The 24,800-nt window shown below is 41.1% G+C and overlaps 1 protein-coding gene across 4 annotated transcripts in view; it reads left to right on the top strand.

The window, feature by feature from the left end:
• Positions 1 to 24,800, top strand: part of erfl1 (Ets2 repressor factor like 1) — a 98,560-nt gene that overhangs the window by 18,672 nt on the left and 55,088 nt on the right. Inside the window, exons 4-7 of one of the 4 annotated variants that reach the window (XM_044208787.1) lie at positions 3,895 to 3,985; positions 4,876 to 4,995; positions 5,940 to 6,180; positions 11,605 to 11,787. The gene's annotated coding sequence lies outside the window, so the exon portion shown is untranslated. Of the gene's footprint in view, positions 1 to 3,894; positions 3,986 to 4,875; positions 4,996 to 5,939; positions 6,181 to 11,604; positions 11,788 to 22,949; positions 23,770 to 24,800 lie in introns of those variants that run through there. The other 3 variants (XM_044208788.1, XM_044208792.1, XM_044208789.1) reach the window with 3 other exon arrangements.

Raw genomic sequence — 24,800 nt, 5'->3', positions numbered from 1 at the left:
ACTCCAAGAGACCGAGCTATTGACGTCTGTTGATATGAATATTTCCCCTTTTTGCAGAGCTTTGCGCCTATTTTAAAAGCAGCGTGCTTCCCCTTGTGTTTACATGTTTCTCCCCTGCCTGCCTGTCTGTTTACGCCGGTGTCAGAGCCTGTATGGCATGTACTTACAAGGCGCTTCATCATCCCACCAGCGATAGGAGCAATTCACCCATAAAGTGGGTCTTTCGCCCATAAATAATATTCAAGTCGCTCTATTGTTAAGTGAAAAGTTGACTGGTGTTTGATTTTTTTCTTTTTTTTTTCTTCTTCTTCTTCTTTTCCGCGGCGACCTCGGGTTAGGACTCATACATCACGGGATGACAGCTATAGAAAGGCCCTAAATTAGCAACTAAATCGAATATTGATCAGCTATGTGCGGCCCTGCGAGTCGCGCCTCCTTGCCGTTTTTTCCAGAGAGAAAGAGGTGTGTGTGTGTGTGTGTGTGTGTGTGTGGTGTTGGGGGGGGTTGAAAACGAGAGATAGAGGGGGAAAGTGGGGGCGGGGGGCGGTGAAAGGTGCTTCTCTCTCTCTTCTCTTTCTCTCTCTGTTTGAGTTTAAGTGTTTGTGTATTCCATTGCCCATTGCTTTGGACATCTTCCTTGAAATTGGATGTTTATTTTCATTTATGCAATTTTTGTTTTCATAAGAAAATGAGGCAACAACATAATACTAAACTCTGTATCTCTCACGGAGTAAGCAAGTAAGACTCCAGATCCGTTCATTTCATGCTTTAGCTGTATATCCATCTAGGTTACAACCTATCTGCCCCGTTCAAGTATTGCTCCTTATTATTTAGGCTACATAAAGTTCAAATGAAGTCCCTCATTACCCACTCGCCTATTGGCTCCTGTTTATGGATCATTGACTGCGTTGGCGCTGTTGCATCGACTTCCCCCTTATCCCCGATGCTGGGACGAGTAGGAGGTCGGCTGCGCGCACATGCTCTCAGCGGGAACGCGTTTGATGAAACGATCAAGAGGGCTCTCTCTCTCTCCCTCTCCCGGGAAGTGTTGTGTGTCCGGGGCGGCGATGAACCAAGCCCAAGTCCGGGGGAGTGGGTGGTCAAGGTTACGCCGGGTCAGCGAGATTAGCCCCTGCGTGCTCTATAACAAAGGGCCGGATCGTCAGGTGCCGCCAAGTCTGGATCGGGTGTAGGACAAGTGGGGCGTAAAACAGGGATGAGCTGCGGATTACAGCGGGCTAATGGGAAAGGATGCTTTCAGTCTATTAATGGATGCTCAAATATAGGCGAGAGATTCCTAGTTGTTATTGTTTTTGACCAAGATTTTGAATTCAACTGTTGGCTACTTTTAGGGGTGGGTACCTCGGCCATATAACATTTGTATGCAGTCGTAAAAGAATTACTGAGACCCCTTAAATAAAAGTGGCAATACCACGCTGTAAAAATACTCATGTACATTTTTACTTACAAGTAAAAGTACAGAAGTATTATCAGAAAAATGTACTTGAAGTATTAAAAGTAAAAGTTCTGATCACGAAGACGGCCCCCTTTCAGAGTGTTATTTAATTTATATACTACATTAGTGGATTACTGTCACTGATGCAGTAACATACAAGCAACATTTTAATGTTGCGGGTCGTGGTCGATCTAATTTTAACTACTTTAAATACTGTTTGGTAGATAAATCTGTAACAATGCATCATATTTTAAGATGATAATATGTTTTGTTTGAAAGATCTTGAACATCAAAGTAACTAGTAACTTTAAATGCCAAATAAATGTATGCCTCTGAAAGTATAAAGTATCATAAAATGGAAATACTCAAGTAAAGTACAGGTACAAAACTGTGCTCAAGTACACTGTTTGTAGGTAAAAAGTCAGAAGGATCGTAGAAAAGGGTGTATAGGTCAAAACATTTCTGACACAGTCTCAACAAAAGTCAAATGTCATTAGTTTAACAAATTAACTATTCCATTCAATTATACTTCATCTGACTTTTTAACCATAACCAAAGGTTTGCGTCACACACATACACCAACTTTTCCCAATCTTGGATGTGGCCTACAGTATGCCCCTGAACTGACACAACTTCAGTACTGTAATCACAGCGAGGTCATTTCAGCACAATGTCCCATGGTGTTTTCGCTTCGCTGTCCATGGTGCTGAATTAGCTGGACCCCTACAGTCTGTGGGCCCACAGCACCACGGCCACTGTGGATACGTGTTAGCTGTCCAAGGTGCTGAAACAACCACTCTGTTTTCAGTCAATGAAAAGCCTACCAAACCCCTTTTTAAATTTCTTTGTAGGGCTCCGCAAACCCAGTTTACTTTATGTGCCAATCATCTCGCCAGTTTTAGATAGGCTAAGTTAATAAAATACCCTATAAACGTCTATCCGTAACCGAGCGAACCGAAAACCACAATGCATCCTGACGGGGTCACTAGCAACCATGTCGTTTAGCTCGGGGCATCCCAAGCTTTGTGATATCAACGACCCCCCCAAATAATCACACATTCCCAAGTTTGTCACCCAGCCTCAGAGGATTTTGTGACAAGACATGCTTTAATGTAGAATATATAGTCTAACTTTATATGTATAATCAAGAAAGCAAAACCTCTCATCAAAATCTGGATAATGAGGCTTTGCTATAGTTCTTTTTTCATTGTTATAACGTGGAGTAAGTGAAATTAAACTACTTTAACTGTTGCTGAAGTGCTCTACTGTTTGACAGTAGGCCTATAATTATATTGAACTATTATTGGGCTAGACAGAGAGAGGCAGTTTAAGTTAAATTTGTCGGAGAGACAACGCGCGCCCCTCCCTCCTTCACGCGCCTCTCGGGCTGCTAGCAGCTCATCAGAACTCTGCTCGAGGACATTCCGGGAACCATCTGTTTCCGGCAGAGCACCGGGTGCGGGGCATACAGGAAGCGAGGCTCACAAATTTGCGGAAAGGTGGTTGTCTGCGCTTGTTGTGAAATATCGCCCCCCCTGCACGAGGAGAGAGTGTCAGATCAGTGTTTCTTGTAGAGATATATCACCGATGAAGCGACTTGAAACTGGTTGTGGTACCTGTTCATAATACCACAGTCCGCTATTAATGGCAGTTAGGGTTGGTCCTCGCAAACACATGGTGTTCAGGCAAGTGTGTGTGTGTGTGTGTGTGTGTGTGTGTGTAAGAGAGAGAGAGAAAGAGAGAGTTAGAGACAGAGGGGGGATGAAGAGAGTTAATGTCAAGGTAAACTGGCAGAGAGACAAACCAATCTCCACCTTCCTGATGAGAAGTGCCCTGGGTAGTTGCAGCAAAGACTATACTGTACTGTGGAGAGGCTTATGATCTTTCCATCTTTCTACTCTATCAGTTCTAGTTGTAATCTAATTTAGATCAGATAAAATCTGCCTAGTGGCCTGTTCCTCATTTTATTTTAAACAAATGAATTTCAGAATCAGAACCTGCTTTATTGGCCAACTATGTGTACACATACAAGGAATTTCACTCTGGTTTTAAGTTGCTCTGAATGTACAGTTCCAACAACAATTTACAGGAAAGATGGAAATAGACATACAGCTAAAAACAAGGACAACAAAGCTGAGCAAAGATAGGTTCACATAAACATAGAACTTACAAGCAGGTGAAATAATAAGTGAATATATAACAATATATAAAAAGCAACAATGACCAACAACATACAATGTCTATATACCAGTCCAGTGTTTCTGTAAATTGTAAACTATACAAATAGTGCAAAGAAATAAATGTTAAATGGATATACATGAAGTACTGATTTGAGGGGAAATGTGGTTTAAAGAGTATTGTCATTAGCAGGGTAACACTGTTGGTGGAGTTGGGGGGATCCAGAAATACGATGAAATCTCCACTTGCTCCCGCTTTAGGGGGCGTGCTTTCTCCTACCCCTGCAAAGGTGAGATGATGGGGCCTGCAGAAGCATCACCTGGGACCAAAAGAACCTGCAGACACTTCACAGTGAGTGTGAAGTGTTAACAAGATCATAGCCTGAGGAAGAGGAATCATCTTTCTCCATCGTATATATGGTTTTCCCTATTGTATTCAATGCTTTTTCATGATATTAATTCCCATGTGTAACAGATGGCTGTGGAGACAAGCCTTGCAACATGTATTTGTAAAATGTAGTACTCTTAACTGATATTGTATTCATTTTTAAAACTTTCAGAACACCCTCTGACAGAACAGAATTAAAAAAATCATGCTAATTGTTGATACACAAATGAAAGCTAGATAAATACCATTAACAGCTGCAATTTAAGTATAAAGGACACTTTACAGTTGCTCATTTCTAGCATGTTTGACTTTTCTCTGAGCTTACAAACTACAGGGTTTAGACAAAATAGTGTAAACTAATTATGGAACAGGACTTAACCTTTAAATAACTTAATCACAATTACAAATGCTGCTACAAAGGTGTATCATGTTAGATACAATGCCAATTAGCAGCAATCTTCAGCAATAAAACAGCTCTGGCAATTAGCGCTTTGATCTGTGAGTTTTCAAAGTAACATGAGGCAACTAACAGAGCTCAAAAGAAGGCAACTTGTTTGTGAAAACATTGCAAGTGTATCAGTCAACAAAACTACAAAATTATTTGATCGCTTTAGAGAAAACATCTTCAAAATCTGAACAAAATATGCCAAACACAAACTTAATCAACAAATAGGAATGGTATCGCTACAAGGTAACATGAAATGGAAATGATGGTCATATAAAATGTATACAGCTTTGACAAATACTGCTAATGGCCAGGCAACCTAATATAACCTACAGTTTTACTGTAAAGTCTTTGATAATGAAGTGGTGGTTATTTTTTCTAACCCGTGTTTCTCTTTGCCATATTGCAGATGCTCGGAGAAGAATGTTATCACATTTGGAGAGTGATATTGATTAATGAGAACCTTTTTGTCACACGCCGAGGCTACGGGAGACTGATCACTAAAGATCAAAACAAAGGAGAGAGCCAGGTAAGAGCAAACAAGGTGGAACAATAAGTACAACTGACAATGGTAGACACAGTGTTGTTAGCCAGAACATGACTGGCGAGATAACGAAAAGGGGGGAAAAGAAACAAAAAAAAAGCTAAACAGAGAAAGTAAAACAGAAGTACCAGTGGGAAGATACGGATGGAAGTAGTAGAAACGGAGGGATATAGAAGGAAAGAGGAAGGAAAGAAGGACTGAGAGATAATTGCATTAGAAAGAAGAGAGGGCCAAAAGGAAGGAAATGATTAGAGGAGAAGGGACTGATATCCGATAGAGAGAAGGAGAGATGGAGGAGGGGAGGGGCGGGAGAGGAGGGCTCACTTACCACCAGCCGTTCAATACATACTGACACTCTCTCTCTGTGTCAATACACAAACACGCTGTGTGTGTTTGTGTGTGTGCTGGTACAGGTCTGTTAATCCTAGTCTAGCGTCCTATCTCACTTGTCCCATCCGCGGTCTCAGAGGAACGTTCATGTCAGTCTCACTCATTCCCTGCGTCGCGGTTCGTCTTGAACTTCTCCAGTTGCCCTCTCCAGTTTCCAGTCACACTTATTAGAATTGAATTGATTATCTACAATTACTATTTTTAAAAACATTTTTCAACCACAATTTACATTAGTGAGATCCGTGGCTCTGATCTTTTACATTATCATTAGCCTTTAACTTTGGAACCAAAACCATCATTAAATATTGTCTTGTTTGGTCCGTCAGATGCCGTCTTTGAAATATGAACTACCTTTTCATCATTTATTCTTTCATCTTCATCTCTCTTTGTTCCTCTCTCTGGTATGTCCCTCTGTGCTTCTTTTTCTTTCACCTTGTATTTATCTTGCCTCAAAGTTATACTATCTCGCCGCATATCTCCTGTGCCTCGCCATCTATCAACTGCCTTCCCATTCTCTTTCCCTCTCTCCTTCTTTCCAGGCGGCCTACCTTTTGTCATTGACCCCTGCCCTGGGTGTCTGGGCATTGACTGGCTCTCTCCGTGTCACTGGAGCTCCCTGTCAATACTTACCAGGTTTGGCCACCCTCTGCGCTGTGGTCAGAGAGTGGGGGAGAGAGGGAGCTACACGAGATTCTCCACAGCACCGGCAGATAAAATAAAAATGAATGAGAGGGAAAGTAAAACAAAGAAGGATGGAGAAGACAATGGTGGATGGAGACAGTAAGTGAAGCAGCTGGTTGGCAACCTTATAGACCCTTCTTGATTTTCTTGGGATTCAGCTGCCCCAGATATATGCAGCCATCACATACACTTCTTTATTTTTAGCAATCCGTATATCTACCTCTTCTTTTACTTGAATAAACTTTGAGTAAAGACATTAGCACATAAGCTAATAGTAATGTGTTAACAACTTCTCACACCAAGCACAGGACATTTCTACAAGGTTAGGTCTACAATGTTACCCCATCTTTATTACAAGTTGAGAAAGAAAGTTTTAAATTACTCTACTAAATCTCATTATTTAAGGATATAGCTCATGAGAATGTAAAGGGGAAATTGCAGGAGCTATACGAATTAAACACATGCAACTGTTTATTTACAAGGACAATGCACCTGAATCAGCATTTCTGTAAATATGCCAGTGTTAGCCAGCCAGCTAAATTTCAACTGCAGTCTTTTGGCAAGATGTTCTTATAACCAATAAGATGACAAGTTAAAATCAATATAGTCACAAATATAACATCATAGTATAGTAAGATGTCGCAATGACAGCAATAACACCAAAATAAGTAATTTTGTCTGGTATATGTCTGTAATAATATACAAATCAAAAGTTAGCAGCTTTTGTACGCAAGGTCAACATAAAGGTCTCAATAAGAACATAAAACATAGATAAATATGTCATAAAACATAGGTGAATTAAATAAAATGCAATTAATATATGTGTTATAAGGACTAACATCATCATATACGTATATTTCTATTTTTTTATTATTGTTACTCATCAAATCATGATAATTAGAACCATTTTGTGTCAATTTATTCATGATATTATTTTTTACTGATCTTTTAAATTGACTAATTTACTTTACATCTCTTGTATCTCTAAGGTTTACATTTAGGTTGCTTTCAGTCCCTAAACTATTATATAAAGTAAGATTCACTGACTGGCTTTATATCTTAAACTTGCTTTTCAGTTATAACCAATGGGTCATGCTCATGCAGAACATTTTGTAGGGTATTAGGGATTTGTGTGGCTGCTGACATTGGTGGTAGAATATTTTTGAGTTGTGCAAAGTACAAGCTAAAGGGTTTCTAATGATCTGTCAAAGGGAAAAGTCAGTTTTAGGAAAACATTACTGAGAACAAGAGGAAGCACGATGACAGATTTGGGATTAGTGTGCTGATAACTTGATACACGTTGTTCATACTTATTGATAAAGATAGATATATTGATCATTCAGTGTACACTCAGGTAAACAATAATAAGTATGTGACATGTTACCCCAATCATGTTTCAGGCTTCAGTCCTAAATATTATTCTGTACATCCTCATCCAGAATTCATACAGTATCATGTATAAACTCAGTGTGAGTATCACTCCCTATTTTACAGTCTACTCCATCTGCAGCACGCTCGGCCTCCCATTCCCTCTTTCCCTCTTTCCTCTTTACTCTTTTCATTTCCTCTAATCTCTCACTCCCCCTTGCTCTACCTCCGTGTCACTTTGATTTCCCTATCCACTGGCCTGCGGGGTGTGTGTGTGTGTGTGTGTGTGTGTGTGTGTGTGAGAGAGAGAGAGAGAGAGAGAGAGAGAGAGAGATGCATGTGAGAGCATGTGTGTTGTCTGTTAAGAGAGCATGACTTAATTGTGTAAAGCAGTTTCAATCGTTGTAAGTGAATCAGTGGATGTGTCCTTTAGCGCATCAGTATATGTGGCATTGGAATTACATGGAATGTCTTGTGTAATCCACATACGTTAGAAACACGCACACACACATTTTCTATTTTGGTTGCAGGTGTCCCAATTCATTCTCTGCTTTGTTTAAACTATATTTATATGGATATCACCATGAGGTTTTTCATGCATAAGTATATGATTGTCTAAGTATATGATCGTGCATAAGACTGTGTGTCCATGCATGTGTGTGTGCTTGCCAGTGTATGTTTCATGTATATATATGTGTTTGTGGATGTGTGTGTGTGTGCATGAGTAAATATATGTTTTTGTACTTGTGTGCTTGTGTATGTGTGTGCACAGACGCCTCTGCGTCTGGGCTGGAGCCTGGATGGGCCTGTCTATATGAGAGTAGACAGTGTGCGCGTGGAAAGCAGGGGAGTGAGAAGGACGCAGCGGCAGTTGGGGGGGGGGGGGAGGCAGCGCCAGGCCGAGGGGCCCCCTCTCGTAGACAGTTTGACTGATGACATGCATTAAACAGTTAATCTGTCTGATTGAATGTTTGCTTCCTCCAAATTGAAACATTAAACAACAAGGCGAGAGAAAGAGGGAGGGGAGAGCCCGAAGAGGAGAGAGGGATATGGCTTCATCTATTGCCCAAATCATGCAAAGCATGAGACTGGAATATATAATACTGTCCTGTGCGCTAGAGGGGAGGGGGGGCGGCGAGAGGAGGAGAGAGATTGGAAGGGACAGAGAGAGGAGTGTGAATGAGGGAAAGAGAAAACGAGTGAGGGAGAGAGATGAGAATGGAAAGGCTGTGGGTAGGTGGAGGGGACGAGAGGAGAAAAGGGTTAGAGGGAGAGAGAAAACGAAAGAAAGGGATCAGTGAGATGTAGACTACGATACAGGAGAATAGGCCCATAGAGGGAAACTCTGCAGAGCCAAAGTTCTCTTTAGCTGACAGTCCAACTGAGACAAAAAGCAAAGATTAAACAGCATCAGTTTAAAAGGATTATGTTGGTATTATAAAGAGAGGAACACTTTAACAATTAACGTAATTTTGTCTCTTTTGAACCTCACAGAGTTTCAGCCTAAAACAAACCTATTTTAAGTAGGTCTAAATCATTTATCTGTCCAAAAAGCATTGTTGTCTGGCTTTATGTTCCAGGAAGAGTGGAGGCAGTTGTCCCTATTTCCTAACCTGGTTTTACTTCCTGGGGTCATGACCCCTCTCACAGAGCCTGAGACCTCCTTATGTTGTCAGCTCTCTCCTAGTGGGACTGACACAGAAAGCAAGGTGCACCCTTTTAGACCACATCATTATGTGCTCATAGATCTCCTGTATCTACTGATAAATTCATCTGTATTTCTTAGCGGTATATCCTCAGCCAGAGAAAACAAATGTAGACATTTTTAATATTGTCATGAGATACACCCATGATACAGGCTCTTAATTTTAATAATCTCCAAACCTAACAGTTTTTTGTTCATATCTTTTCATTGCTGAAATTATTGAAGTTCCAGATCAAAGAGCTTGGTCTTCTGATTTTAATGTCGAACTGAAATTTGTTTTCTTGTGTTCTCCACTTTTTCTGTCAGAAAATATCAATTATAATGATAGTGCAGCTATTGTGCATATTTTTCAAAAGGGGATAAACTAGTTTTTGGACATATTTGTGTTATCAGCATGTAAACTTCAGGCCTCTAGGTGGGCATTTCCCATGGCAGTGTTTGACTGATATCTAAGAGCCAGTGTAGCTAGAAGATGCGCTGTCAACTTCCATGGTGCGCTACTGACTAGAGAACGTCATACTAGCATTAGCTGTCTCTCTTTCATTAGTCAAGTTGTGATGACGGAAAATGACTAAACTGTCAAAACTCACAGCACTGTATGTTACTTCATGATATGAATTACAATATGGAGTATCATGGGGCGTCACAGAGTAAAGTAGAGAGTTCTCAAATCACAAATTGGCCTAAACAACATCTAACAATGTTGCCCCCCCAGCTGGTTCACTGCCTGTTTATCTGCCCATCCACCAAATGGGTGCTACCAAACATTCACGTCCCTTGGAGAAGACGAATATAGGTAGCGTTATCAGTGCAGAAAAATAAATAAAATTTTGTCTTTTTGGTAATTATTGTTTTAACCAAATAGGTACACAAGTCAAAACAAATACCAAGGATATATATTGTATATATGAATTTCAGTTTGAGTTATAATGCAGCAGATGAACACGAGCAGATGGAGAGCAAGACAATAACAGACAGACAGATAAACAATAGGTTAGCTTTTAACAGAGCTGTTGCCACAGAAATGCTGGTAGTAGATTGGGAGAAATTGGGTGACCCCTAGCTGCTAATGTGATATGTCATTTAGCCTTAGCCCGACCCTGTCCCCTCCCAGGGTTCACAACTGTCACCATGCTCAAAATGGGCTTCCCTTTTCTTTGTCTCAAGTGCATATTCTCCTCAGTCAAAATTACCATCATTTTCTCCACCGGCTGATTTTGGTCCAGCTCTAAGACTGAGGTATAATTGCACAAACAGACACCTACTAGGTCTTGAAGAGCACATAAGCTTAAAGCCACTTTACCACCCAACAGTCAGCAGACAGAGAGAAGAAAAAAAGACAACAGGGGAAGATGAAAACATTAATGGATAGGTTGCAGGATGGACGGATAAATTGATAGATCTTTTAGAGAAGGTCAAACTTCTGTGCCCACACGCGGGACCATCATGAAGAGAAGAGAAATTGATTGCCGCTCACAAAGGGCGCTGAAATGACTGGAGAAATAATTTTCTGGGCAATGAACATTCTAGGAGATATGGGGTGGGGGGTGGGGGTTGCTGAGAGAAAGTGCAAACCTTTCTCACAGGGTACAAAATGACTCAAGCAAGCTGCTGTCAAATAGAGTTGTTGGTGAGAAAGCTCATTGAGTTGATCTTCAGCTAGATCTCCACCGAGCAGGCTGAGGGGTCGTCAGTACATGCATGTGTGTATATACATTCCGGCATCTATGTGTACACAAAGGGGTGTGAGACAGGTTATCCAAATCGCAACAACTCCTCCAAATGAAACGACAAGATACATCTTTTGTAACTGCCCTCTGGAAATAACACATATAAACATTTTCTGATCTGAAACCCAGATTGGCAGGACAGCGTAATTTGTCAAAAGCATTTTCCTAATTTGACACCACTACAGTTAAAGTTTGGTTTTGTTTAGGCACAAAAACGGCTTGGTAAGGGTTAAGCAATGATCACGGTCATGGTTGGAAGAAACCAGTGTTAACTCAGAAACATGACTCGAGAAGTAGCATCGCGTGTCAAAGTCCAACGTTTTGTAGATCTTTAACAATGTCACCTGATTTGCTTCAGATGGACAAAGAGTCACAATTCCTACAGCCCCTAGATGTCTTTGTTACTTGAACATAAATGGGAATTTGCTGAAACAACTGATTTTGTTCCCCATTTCATCAACACCTTCCTGACATCAGAATTGGGGGTGTTGCGTTCACCAATTAATGTAATGAGAATTTGACAAACACACCCACCTCATGCAGTGATTGGCCAAGTGTGCAAAGGTGAGAAAGTAGGCAGGATTTGAACTTCTCTCTCAAACTCTCTTTTTCTATTCTTCATACAAATATTTCTGTCACTTTTTATATGTACAAATGAGTCCAACAGTAATCATTATCCCCATTTAAACAGTTATTGTGTCTCGCCTCTCTCTTTGACAGCAGGCTTTTTCACCAGCCGTAAAGTGTGGCTGTTCGGAACAGCTTTAAACACTTTCAGATGTGGTCGGACAACACGAACGAACTTCGAGCATATCCCCACCTTTAACACTGGAATCGCACCAGTAAGGGAACTCTTCATGGCCAGTTTGGAGAGCAGGAATGATTTCAATGTACATATGGCTTGTGAGTATTGCATTAAGATAGACAAACCTGTCCAGAATGATTTCACTAAAGCAGTGATTTTTGACTTGCAACTTGTACATCTACAGAACCAATTTATTCTCTGAAAAGCTCTCACTCCACTCATCAATGGTTCTTGTCACAAAGGCCTCTGGTGTCATCACAAGCATTGCTCTTCGGATTACTCATTAAACACCACCCTCATGGGGGTATAAGTGAATGCAAAACAATAAACAAACTGCCCCCTAGAGACTTTAACTAAATGAGTTTCTTTCACATTACAAGAGTCACAGTACTTTAGCATCCCCCCACCCACCCCAAAAATTACAACAATAATAAATGAATCTCTTTCACTCTTGGGGTTTGTTCTAAACACCCATCAACATACTTCAATTGATAAGTGATTATGAGGGATCCTTGGACACATGAAGCCTTCTTTGCACCAACTTATCCTTGCACTTGGCAAACCTATTAATTCCTTTTCAGATAAACTAATCTTTCACTTCACCATCTTTACCCCATCACCAAAATGAGCGATCCTCCCTTCTCATGACAATCCCCCCTTTTTGATGACAATGAGGCCCCTTCCTCCTCCTCAGCTTCCCTAATGACACTCGGATTGATAGAGAGGCCTCCACCAGCAGCCCAACAAATGGCCCTGCATCAGGACCAGAGGAATGGAGTATAGTGGCGGATATGTAGATTGGAGAGTGCAGACAGAGATGGATCAGGGGGCTTATGTGTGGATAAACAGTGAGGTTGATTGCTAGCACAGAGAGGGGCCATTACGGCAAATCCGCACGCTAATCATAATGAATCACTTACTTATTAAGCGTTAATTATGGCACGCAAATACATCCCATGCAGGCGAGCGAGCAGGGAAGCAGGCGATGGTGCCTGCCACCGTTCTGGGGGGTACAGAAGGAGGCAAGGAGGCCACATTAATTTATTCTTATTTATTAATTTCCCTAATTAAAACAACAAGGCTGTGGAATAGAAGTGTTTTCTTTGGGTGAAACAAATGAAGGCTTTGGAAAAGCGATATGAAACCAGGCGTGGCATGGTGCAAACATTAAATCATGTGAAGTGATGGTGCTTGTTCAGCTGTTCATTATTAGAATAGCTTTATCCAACTGGGTTGCCCCCTCTTACCCGTTTTCTTTTTTATTATATCACACAGCAGCCCCTCCTCTGTCATAAGGAGCACAGACTTGTACTCTGGTGATGTGGATAGCAGATTTTATCATCATTATTCAGTCAATGGTTTACTTGCCACACCACAATAGTTCCTCCTTGAACGCATCCTCCTGAAATGCCATAAAATCAGACAGAAACGTCCCATCTTTCCCATTTGATTGTCAGATGTTTATACCTTCTCTTCCACAACTGTACAGGCCTTTTACTGCAGCTAAACTGCTTCTCCCATTTTCTCAAATTCATTCATCTATCTCATCGTCCCCCTCCCTCCTTTTCCACCCTGCCTTCTCTCAGTTCCCTGATATCTCTCTCTTCAGTCCCGGAGTGGCCCACCTGAGCGGACGGGGCGCGTTAATGGCGTTAATGCCCGGTAATACGGGCCAGATATTATAATCTCAACACTGTCACATTGCGTTAGCCGCGGGAGACTGATGTGTCAATGCCACTGCGAGCAGGTGACGCGCGGGGCTCAGGAAGCGTGGCCCGGTAATCGCCCAATACAGACAGATTTATTTTAGGGTTGAATATTTTCACCACGCTGCTTTTGCTGCAGTGCAGCGGGTATTTAGAGGGAAACTTGTGTCAGTCCGTCAGTCAGGGAAGAGGCACTACATCTTATCTACATCTAGGTGTAAACTTTAAAACAAAGCTCTAAAACATTTTACATACATCTTTCCTGAGCAGTTTTAAATTCAACATTAAGAAAATTTTGAAGTATTCATAATTGTTGATGTTTGTTAATTATCATCACACTAAGAAGTGGCGCTCTGAGACAGGATTACCTTAATAAATCTAAAATGAACTGGAATCAGTTGAGATTTGTACATAAATCAGAAATCATGACTAAATTTACATTTTGAGGGGGACTTCTTCTAGGTAATGTTCTAATATATTGTCATGTAATATAGCTTAAACTATTTAGATCTCAATAATAATTCATAATGGTGTTTGTATTTCACTTGTCTGTGTACTGAAACTGAGTTAAGTCACTTTTTTTTTGATCAAGCAGCTTTGCAACAATCTAATTATGCTTTGTCATCTATTGTTGATATTAGATGGTGACATTTGTAATACCCATTCTATCTTTGTTTCAGTGCCTTAAAAGCCCAATCAGTATGTCTGACCATATAAATTACAGGTCTAATCACATATATGATTGAAACGTTTGACTTACAAACTACAAATCTTGCATTTTGGTTATTTTCAATTGCTTATAATCGAAAATATAGGCATTAGTTATTATTAATTTAAACAAACCACCACCAACATCAGAAAACATTATAAACTCAGATTCAGTTGTGGTCTTGGGTTAATCCATGTATTTAATGACGTCTTAATCTATTTGAAATTAAAAGTAGGATTCAAAATCAACTTTACTGGCCAAGTATGTTGACACATTGTTGATACAATACAAGGAATTTGACTCCAGTTCACAGTAGCTCCAATATACTTAAACACTGTGCAGAGGACAGATTTACAGGATGTCACAAATGTTGACATTCAGCTAAACAAACATGTGGCTTACAAATATAAGCAAACTTAAACATATATGCGTTAACATTTGCAATGTGTTTTGAATTTTGGTGGCAATGCTACACTTGTGTTTACATTTGGATTATGGATCATACCTGTGATAGTGTTGTAAACAACTTGAGTGAAGTCTGTTGGTACATGCCTCAAAGGGCTTCACATTCAATATGTACTGCAATATACAACACATCACATTATATCCTGTTTATCACTGCATGCTGTACTGGATATACAGGCTACATACTGTATAAATCTGATGCATACTTAGATTAGATTTTAGATTCAACTTTATTCATTACATGTACAAGTACAAGGCAACAAAATGCAGTGCATGCAGTGCAATACACTGCATCACATATGTGCCATATACAATGTTGCATCATATATTTTACTAAATCATACTGATCTATATCAGCACACACCAGACTGGGTAGTGAGGCAGTATGAGTCTGTGTGGGCAAGTTTTAGAGTCTTTTTTCACCTGACCTTAATGCCTTTGAATTGTTGAAGGAAATTTGGGCACCTAGAGGAAACTCATGCAGCATGGGGAGAACAAACAAACTCCACCTGAGATTGAAACCTAACACATTCTTGTTGTGAGGTAACAGTGTGAACCACTGCATTTTGGGAATCTTCCTGGGAGGCGAACTTCCAGCACACTGAACTTTGGTATTGGGACACCGCAGAAAACATCTGACTAACTGGCATTGTTTTTGAGACACACCCTTGCTTGTTAGATGTCAGTGATCCTGCATTTGCTTTTGAAAACCAAGACTAAACTATATCAAAAAGGACATATTAAAGGTTGTTGACTCACTCATTCCATACAGTGTCACTGTAAAAGATCTGCAGCATACCCTGTTCTGTCTGTAGACGTACCTCTAAATATTTTTTCCCTTTCGTGAAAGCAATGGCAAAAGAAAATTATCCATCCCTCAACGGCAGTCCCCAGTTGCACTCTCACGGGTGCACGGCTCGTCAGTGATTTATGCGCGTGTGTAATTGAGTGTTAATAAAAAGTGTGTCCGGAGCGCATGTAATTGTGTGTTTTCAGGACCCACCATGTGTGAGCCTGTGTGTAATTGGGTGTTATCGATGTTGTGAGTGTATGTCGGGGTTGAAAGAGCGAATGGACAGGTTATAGTGTGATTGCAGTTTGGAGAATGCCTTTGAAAGTACACACATTTTTTTATTTTCTATATTTTAATTTTTTTATATTTGCAGAGTGGAGTTTAGTGTATAAACTTGTCTTTTGCATATTTGTGCATATGTATATGTTTAGTGTTGCTGTAACATAATAGGTGTGTGTGTGTATGTGTGTGTGAACAGTGTAATGTATGCAGTGATGGCAGTGTATAGAATAGGTGTGTATGTGTGTGTGTATATATATATATATATATATATATATATATATATATATATATATATATATATATATATATATATATATATATATATATATATATATATATATATATATAGAGTGTGGTGCGGGTGCTGTTTAATTGATGCGGGCTGGCCATCGATCCCTCCCGCCCAGCCTAATGAAGGCCTGATTGGTTTGTGAGGGGCTGGCTGGTTCTGCTTAGCTGCCTGCTGCCCTAGCTGCACACACTATAACACACACACACACACACACACACACACACACACACACACACACACACACACACACACACACACACACACACACACAAGATCATTCTTCTCTTTTTCTGTCTTGTTCTCATGCTTTGTCTCTGTCTCCCAGTTTACATTTCTCCTTTGACTTTCTTTTTGTCTTACTGTCTATAACTCTCTCCAGCTCCTTCTCTCTTTTGTTCTTTATAGTGGTGCTTCAACTCTCTGGCTGAATCCTAAAATGACATCTCAATTCCCCATAATTCACAGCAGAGTGCTATACTTACTGATAATGAAAATTCATTTTTTGGTGAAATTTCAAGATACAACACTCAGCGATCCATCAGCTATACACTTTGTGTGCTCAAACTTGACCCTAGCTGTGTAAAATCTTGGCCCTTTTTGATCAATTTGAAAAACTTTGGTGCTGAAGTGTCAATACAGTGAGTGAAATTATGCTGGTATATTCCCATGTGTGGCTATCAGACAGTCTTGTAGAACATGTGAATCCTCCCTCGCGCTCTCTGACATGATTCATGTCCCATCTCTTGTCTCCATCACTGTCTCAGTGTTGGCGTCTCTGCCTCCCTTTATCTGTCAACCAGCTTGAAATCCAGTCACTCAGTCAGTCAGTCAGATGTCACAGTGCTTCTCCTGTCATGGCAGTGCCCATAAATGTCTTCTCGTGTCACTCAGCTCACTACAGACACAGGTATTACACCACCCTGTTAATGGCTTTGTCAGATGGCCTTTTCACAGAGCCAGTCACGAAGACAGACAGCAGACTGCTATCAGTGTGTGTGTGTGTGTGTGTGTGTGTGTGTGTGTGTGTGTGTGTTTGTGTGTGTATACATGTGTATGTTTCAGTCACAGGCATCAAGACTTGGTTCAGGAAATAAAAGGCCACCCAAGTATCCGCCACAGTCATGTATCAGCAAAATTCCTCTGAGTGGCTTTCCAGTCAGGCAGCAGAGAGCAGTCGTGCCAATCTGTCACTGTCTGTCATACAGCCTGCCATCATACTCAGTAATCTGTCTGATATGTTAGTTTATAGAAAGATTATTACTGGCAAAGTCCTGAAAAATTCACTTAACAAACCAATGTCTCATAAATCCAAATTTACTTCTCTGCAACACGGTGCCATGATGCCATTAACAAATGTATTGTATACACACACAAACACATATGCATGCATTGTTATGCACAATGTCAGTGTTTTATCAACTTTACTCATCACTGTAGTGCCAAATCCAGATACATATCCTTCGATGGGAGATTGCCAAAAGGTAAAGATGATAAATGTCTGAAGTGAACTACTAACTATTATAAAGGCTGTACTATAACCAATGGATATAATAAATATGTCTTGATTATATCTAATGAGACTGGTTTCAACATTACGGAGCCCCCAACTCTCAAAAGATAATATTTGTTGTATATTGTTTGCACAAGATAGACTTTGGGGGCACCATACAGCATAAAACATTAAACATCTCTCTTTTGAGAGAAGACAACTTTAGCACCACCACTAAGGACAGCGCCATGCGCAAATGATTCAGCACTGTACCTTTTGGGCAGCGAATATGTTCTTTAACTTACTCAGAAACATCCACATTGAAGGCTTATTGCCTGTTTTTTTGCCTCTTGCAATTTTTTGGAAAAAATGGTTGGCCATTTTAAAATATGTCCTCTATATCTAAATCTTCTAAGTTTTAAATCAGGCATCTACTGTCTTTAATGCAGCAGAACAGTTAAAACCATAATTCTCAGAACAGGGTCTTAGATTTCTGTCATTTAAAATGTATTAAAATGACATTGTAGCAACTACTCCACCAATAAAATAAATATATAGGAATTTGTGTATCGATGCAGATCATGTTGACCACTCCCTAAGTTTTTTTTTTCATTGTAATAAGTGTGGTTTGAAGGACGAGGCTAGAGTTATTGTATATTTTTCTTATTGTCAACAAATCCCATGAAACCCACAATGTGTTATTCCGTATTTTAATACTTTTCAACTTCCCTACCCTGTCTGTGCACTCAGCCGGATGCCCAAGTTGTAAATCTTCAGTAGGAAGACAGTTGGGAACTGTAGTTTTAAGTAAACTTTACTCAAACATTAGTAAATAGTGCATTTCCTAGGGACTCAGCTACGGATTAATACACATTTGGCGCTCTAGTGAGTATTCATGGCACCAGTGTGGGGTGGGAGTTTATCATAAGGAACATGTCACCAGTGCAACAGTATATCTCATTCATGTGTTTTTAATAATTTTTTGGACAACAATGAAGGTTTATGGCACAGAGGAATAAGCTATATCTGGCTACACAGACTTGTTAGTAGAATCAATTCATTGATGATTTTGGTCTTTTATTTGGGATTTGTTGACAATCAGAAAAACACAGAATATTGACAGCAGTACCCTTGAGAGACAGCAGGGCCTCAAAAACAGTATAAGAGAGCAGACTTATTCTCCACTGTCTGTATAAAAATTCAACATACTCTGCACATATCAGCAGTTGCAGTTTTAAAGCAGAAGGGTATAGTGAGCGACCAACAGTGCATTGATCAAACTGCCTTTCAACCTGTGGTGCATCTTTATTTCACGTCTGTCCGTCTGGTACAGTAGCCCACACCTCTTGGCCTCATATACCACAGCCTTCACCTCACCAGCCTTCGCCAACAAATACACAACAGCATACACTGTGATAAGTGGTGTGTGTTTACAGCTTATTCATTTCCACTCTCCAACTCTCAGCAGAGGAAAAGAACGGGGGAGAGTGGGAAAAATGAGAGAAGGGTAGAAACGATGGGGAGAGAGATGGGGCTATCGGAAAGGAGAGGGAGGGCTTGTGGGGAGTGTTTTTGTCCTGGAGAGAAATAGCCCTCTAGGTTGTAATTGGAGGTAGAGAGAGAGAGGGAGAGAAAGAGAGTGAGGTAGAGGAGGGAGGAAGAGACAGGAGAAATTGCTTGGCTGGGGCTGTGTGGGATGATAGTGTTTTTGACAGGTAAATAAGGCTGTGATTGTCGACAGTTACACTGCACCTCGCTGACCCTCACACACACCGGTCTCCTCCATCTATATTTCACTCTGACACACATGCTGACTCTCTGCCTCTCTCCGACTCTACTGACACACACACATTCATGCACGTGCACGTACATGCACAGAAACACTCAGACGGTGATGTTATCGTAACTTACAGTTTGTTAATATGACATAAAATGCACATATTTACAGTGCTACTGAAGTTATCTCACGCTATGACTAGTTCCCCAACATCCTTTTAGTTTATAGACAATCATATGACTGAACACTGAAAAGCAACTTTTGTTTTCAGAGGATTTTTTTAAAGCATCATACTTATCATTTATACAGGCCAATGGTCCTTAAGTCCATTAAAAACACCACGGACCCAAGCTAGTTTACCACATCATAATGTTTTGTAATTCACATCAAAAGCAGCATTTATTCAGTGTATGTCTAAATCAAGGGGTTCGACAAAATGACAGGAAACAGGAGCTACAGCCTCAAACTACAGAGTTAATTCAACACCTATGACACAGTTGCAACACAAATAAAGCAGTACAAGCTTCATAAATGTAGTAGGTTTTATCGCAAGGCCATATTAGATTGTATTGTACAGGTGTTTATGTTATTTTGTCCACCCTCTTAACTATATGTATAGAATCTTCTCCCTATCTTCTCTGTTTTTTATGTTTATTCTGAGATAGATAGATAGATAGATAGATAGATAGATAGATAGATAGATAGATAGATAGATAGATAGATAGATAGATAGACACACTGCTGCTCTGCAACACCACCAGTAGTATCTCTTCTTCCTATCCCCTTTTCCCCTTCCTTCCATCTTCCCATTCTCTTTTATCAAGTCAACAGCCGTCTCCCCCTCCCCTCCTGCCTGCCCTTGCTTCCCTCCCCTCCTCTCCCCTCCCTCTCTCTCTCTCTCCCTCTCTCACTTCAATCTCAAGTGTTTTCAATTTTATTCTAGAGTGGAATTAACTACCCCCGATGTCAAATTGCCGACGAAATCGATAATAATATCTTTACAAAAGAGGATATTCCAGTCTCTCGCGTCGGCTTTTGAAAAATGGAAAATTTAGCCGAGATTGATTCATTAGTTGACACGTTATAGGACGGTATAAGTATTGATCGCGGCCTGTCATGTCCCATCTCGGCTAATCGAAGCTGAGGCGCTCTGTCGATGGGCGCATTTTTCATAATTCCGTCGCCGGGGAGAGAGACCAGCCGGCAGAGGCGACTGCAAGGCACAGAGAGAAAAAGAGGGTGTATATGAGTATAGGGGGGCAGAAGAAAGATAGACGGGGAGAGAGATGACTTGGGGGAAATAGGTAGGGGCAAAGACTGGAAGAGTGAGAAATAGAGTGAAAAAGAAGCATGGGGTAAAAGGGAGGGAAAAGGAGAGAACAGTTTTGTGTGTCTGTGCGTGTGCGCGACCAACCCGTGTGTCCATACAACATCTCCAGCCCAGAGGCCTCGGGGTGAGGCAGAGAGGCAGCCACGGGGAGGAGAGGGTATGTTAATGGTGCAGGTATTGGGGCGTAGATAATTAATGCATTAACTAATTAAAGTCAAACGGGGGAGATAACGAGGTGGAGGGAAGTATAAGGAAAAGGGAAAAGACGGCGGGATGGAGAGAGGAGAATTAGGGCGACAACAGGGGAAGAATGGGTTTTAATAGCGAGCGAGGAGATGCGGAGAGGTGTGAAAAAGGAGAGATGAGGAGGAGGATGAGGGAGACCGAGAGGAGGCGTTGGGTGGCGGGGGTTGAGAGCTCGAGAAGTGGAGGGTGTGTGTGTGTGTGGGGGGGGGGTGAAATAAATAGAAATTGAATGGCTTGGGTGCGAGCAGAGAGAAGTTCTGAGGCGGAAAAAAATATAAAGAGGAGTGAGAGAAGACACAACGACAATGATGGAGAAACTTTTGATAGTTGTGCAATTCGTTTGGAAAGTTGGCATTGGCGTGCTCAGGACTTATAAGTCCAACATAATGCCATTCCTCTGGCAGTCTTGTCACGAGTTGCACAAATCCAGGGGCCCTGTCAATCAACAAAAGGAGGTTGTTGCAAAGGAATGGAGTCTACCTGTTTGTCTTTGGGTCTAAAGTCTGAGACCCCCACACTCCATTGTTCCCTGTTGGATATAGAGCACTAGATATATATGATTATAGGTCATCATATTGCACAAGGAGCCACACAGGTTTCGAAATAAATGCCAAAAAGGTGTACTCGCTTACTGCACAGAAAAACAATATAGTCTGCTAATGCATGTGCACTTTAATCTTTTAGACCATCTTTTGTCCCGCCAAATTATAGCTCACCATATCCTACAACGATCCTCAAAGGTTTCACAAATAAAATGCCAAGAATTCATTCATCCGCCATTAACTAATGCAAAGAAACCTGTATACTGTCCAGTAAAAGGCAAGAAGTTTTCAAAGAGTCAGTGGACCTGACAAGAGCTCATCTTTTCACCATTATATAACAACTTGCCAACTTGCCATTTGTCATGTTAATTTCTTTCATTTGGTTGGTTTTGACCGGCCTCTGCGTAATTTATCTGTGCACTTTTATATTTTGGTCCATTTTTTATCCTCTGTATACAAGCCAACAAATTAAAGCTCACTGTATTCTACAACAAGCCTTACAGGTTTCACAAATAAAATGTCAAACATGAATTCATCCATGATTAAAGAAAACTGTGCCATAAAGGACAACAATACAATCCAGTAAGAGGCTCTCAAAGAATCACTGGATCTTAAAGCAACTCATCCATTTACCTACAGTCTGTCACATTGATATCTTTTTTTTCTGTTTGACATTCCTGTGCAACATTTTTGCTAATTTTCAACACATTCGAGTCTGTATTAGTGCTCCTTTTAAACACAGCATATTTTAATAATACAATGCTGGGTCAATCAGTGTCTTTGTAGATAGACACACAGATTGTCAGAGTGAAGCTGAAGCAGAGTGTGCCAGTGGCTCCAATGAGCCTGTGCTCTAACATCCAAGGGAAAGCAATGTGAATCTCAATCCCATAATTGATTTTGATAAACTAACATGCATGGTGTGAGGAAGTCCTCTTGCACTGAGAGAAAATGGGAGTGTGTCCGAGAGGCCACCCCCAAATCAGCAATGATAAAAGTGGGTCTGAAATGGGTTGTGGGATGGAATCAAGAGAAATGAGATACACCAAATTAGAAGAGATTGGCCTGATGGACTTGGATTAGAAGGAAAAGAGGTGTATAGGGAGAGGATGACACGAAAAGGAGGAGAGTGAGTGAGAGAGTGAGTGAGTGCATATGTGGAAGATGGGGAGAAATGGAGGGGAGGGGGGTCTCGGTACTTGGCAGTCTCTGGGTATCTCAGGTTCTCTCCGGCCGGGAAAGCGGTCGATATTTAATTGTTATTGCTAGCATGGAACGCACGGAAGCGGGGCCTGTACGAAAATTTCTCATTTATTTGGTATTCTTGTTTTCTCTCCTTTTCCTCCTTCCACCCGCCTCCCCTCTTTGCGGGGTGAGGTGGAGGAAAGTGAGGGGGGGCACTGGGGGCAAATGGAGAAAGGGGATGAGATCTTTGGATGGGGATGAGATCCTCGGATGAAATCTGAAGGGGGGGAAAACACTACGTCCTCCTCTCCCAAGTTTAGTTTCTGTCCCTAGACACATCATATCCCCCCTTTTTCACCTCCACGATGTCCCCCCACCCTTCTATTCCCCTGTCCCCTCACTCCATCCACCCCCACCTGTCCAAAATGAAAAATCCGTCATTTTCATCAAACGTCCAACCAAATATTATCTACACTCCATTCCCAAAGATCGAATCTTATTTAAGTGCGACGGGATTCGCCATCTGTTTTCAAATTTCATTCCTCCATGAACTTTATTTTCCCTCGACTTTGGACAAAATTATAACCCGATCGATCCGCTTTCTGGCCACCACCCGACTACATATATTTTCCTTGTGCGGTTTCTTCACTGTGCAGGTCAATTTTCTGTCTCACTTCCACAGGAACACGTGCAGAACACAGTCTACAGCTGATAGAAACTTAAATGCAGTCGCGCTGATGTGAGGTGGAGGTTCAGGCTCAGCACCTTCTCTTTTTCCTCCCCCCTCTTTCTGCTCTCTCATCCTCTCATCCACTCCCTGCGCTCGGATCTCTCCCCTTCGCGCTTTCTCCCCTAACACCTGCCTATTTCTCCTTGCTTTCCTTTTTTTGGTTACATTGCTCCTGTAAACTGCATCATACCAGTTTCGGACAGTAGCTGGTTGCAGTGGAGTCCCTTTTTTTCCTGTCAACTTTTTGTTGCTCCGAGGACAACTTTTCTCTCGCTATAGTCCTGCGCGCTGCTTCCCCATCTCACTCATCTTGATTCCCCCCCTCTCCCCCTACGGGTGGTATTCATTCACATCGCCAGTCATAGATCATGTCAGTGTAACTCTTCACCAATGTAGGTTAATGCAGGAGGAAGGATGCGCGGTCCGATCTGTTAAATTGCCCAGTTTACTGTTAGTCCTCTGCGCACGTCGACAGGATTCCCAACAACCCAAGTGGGAGCTGCTGGTCAAGTCCATGAAGGTGCATCGGTGAAGGTAAGCATCCTACTTCCCTATTCTGTTACGGACAAGTGGCATTAATAATTGAGAAACGAGTCAGAAATATAATGCACTTTGGTGAGAGGGAAACATGCGCACCTCCCGCAGAAATTGATTGATGTGCGCCAGAGAGTTGTCGAACAGCGCGCAGTACGCAATACGTCTCCCTCCAAATAGATCGGCAACAATTCCTAAAAGGTTTCTGCCTTAAAGTGAAAACGTGTTTGTGCCTTGCATTTGTGATTTATATCCTACTGCGGCTTCAGGGACCGAGACGTTAAGGAGAGAGGTTGCAGCTGGACAAATGTGAGATGAAAAGTATAAGAGCGGTCGGAGAAGTAGAACACGAACTTGGGAAATGAGGATATTCACTTCCAAAAAAGTTGTCCAAGTCAAAACGGCATAGGCGCGAGGCCATATTTAAATGTTTGTTGACTTGTAGGCTATGTATGCTATGTTATTGTAGATTAATCCTATATACTGTATGCATGAAGGTGTCCGTAACCATGCAGCTACAGTCTACTGTACTCAGCTTTACATTCCCACTGACTTAATTATATCATATCCTTTAAACTGGTATCTGTATTTTCTTAAACCACAGGAATATGTCAGTTGCTTTACCTGGAGGAATGCATATGTTTGAGCATAATGGTGCACAAACATCTATCTATCACATATATAATTTTTATATCGCTAAGCATAACAAACATGGTTAAATTTAACTTGCAGATGCTGTGATAAAAGGGAATTTCACTCAGTTTAAGATCTCAACATCATATTCTCGTGGCCCGGGGTAGTCTGCTCAGTTTTTATGATTATGAAGAACTCCTTCACACAGAGAGCAGAGAAGTGAGACTCTAATCTTTGATGTTCAACTGATATATACACTCTAGAGCTGTTGCTTTGATACAGAATGAGAGACTGACTTTGTGAACTCATACAATATTTGGTTGAGTTTATACATCTTTGCAAGCTTTATGTTATCTTCACGATTTCAGTTTCAGAAGAAGCGATTGTACGCAAGAGAT

This window comes from Siniperca chuatsi, linkage group LG9, assembly GCF_020085105.1.
Source record: "Siniperca chuatsi isolate FFG_IHB_CAS linkage group LG9, ASM2008510v1, whole genome shotgun sequence".
Classification (NCBI taxonomy): domain Eukaryota; kingdom Metazoa; phylum Chordata; class Actinopteri; order Centrarchiformes; family Sinipercidae; genus Siniperca; species Siniperca chuatsi.
This window is presented reverse-complemented; position numbering and strand designations above follow the sequence as displayed.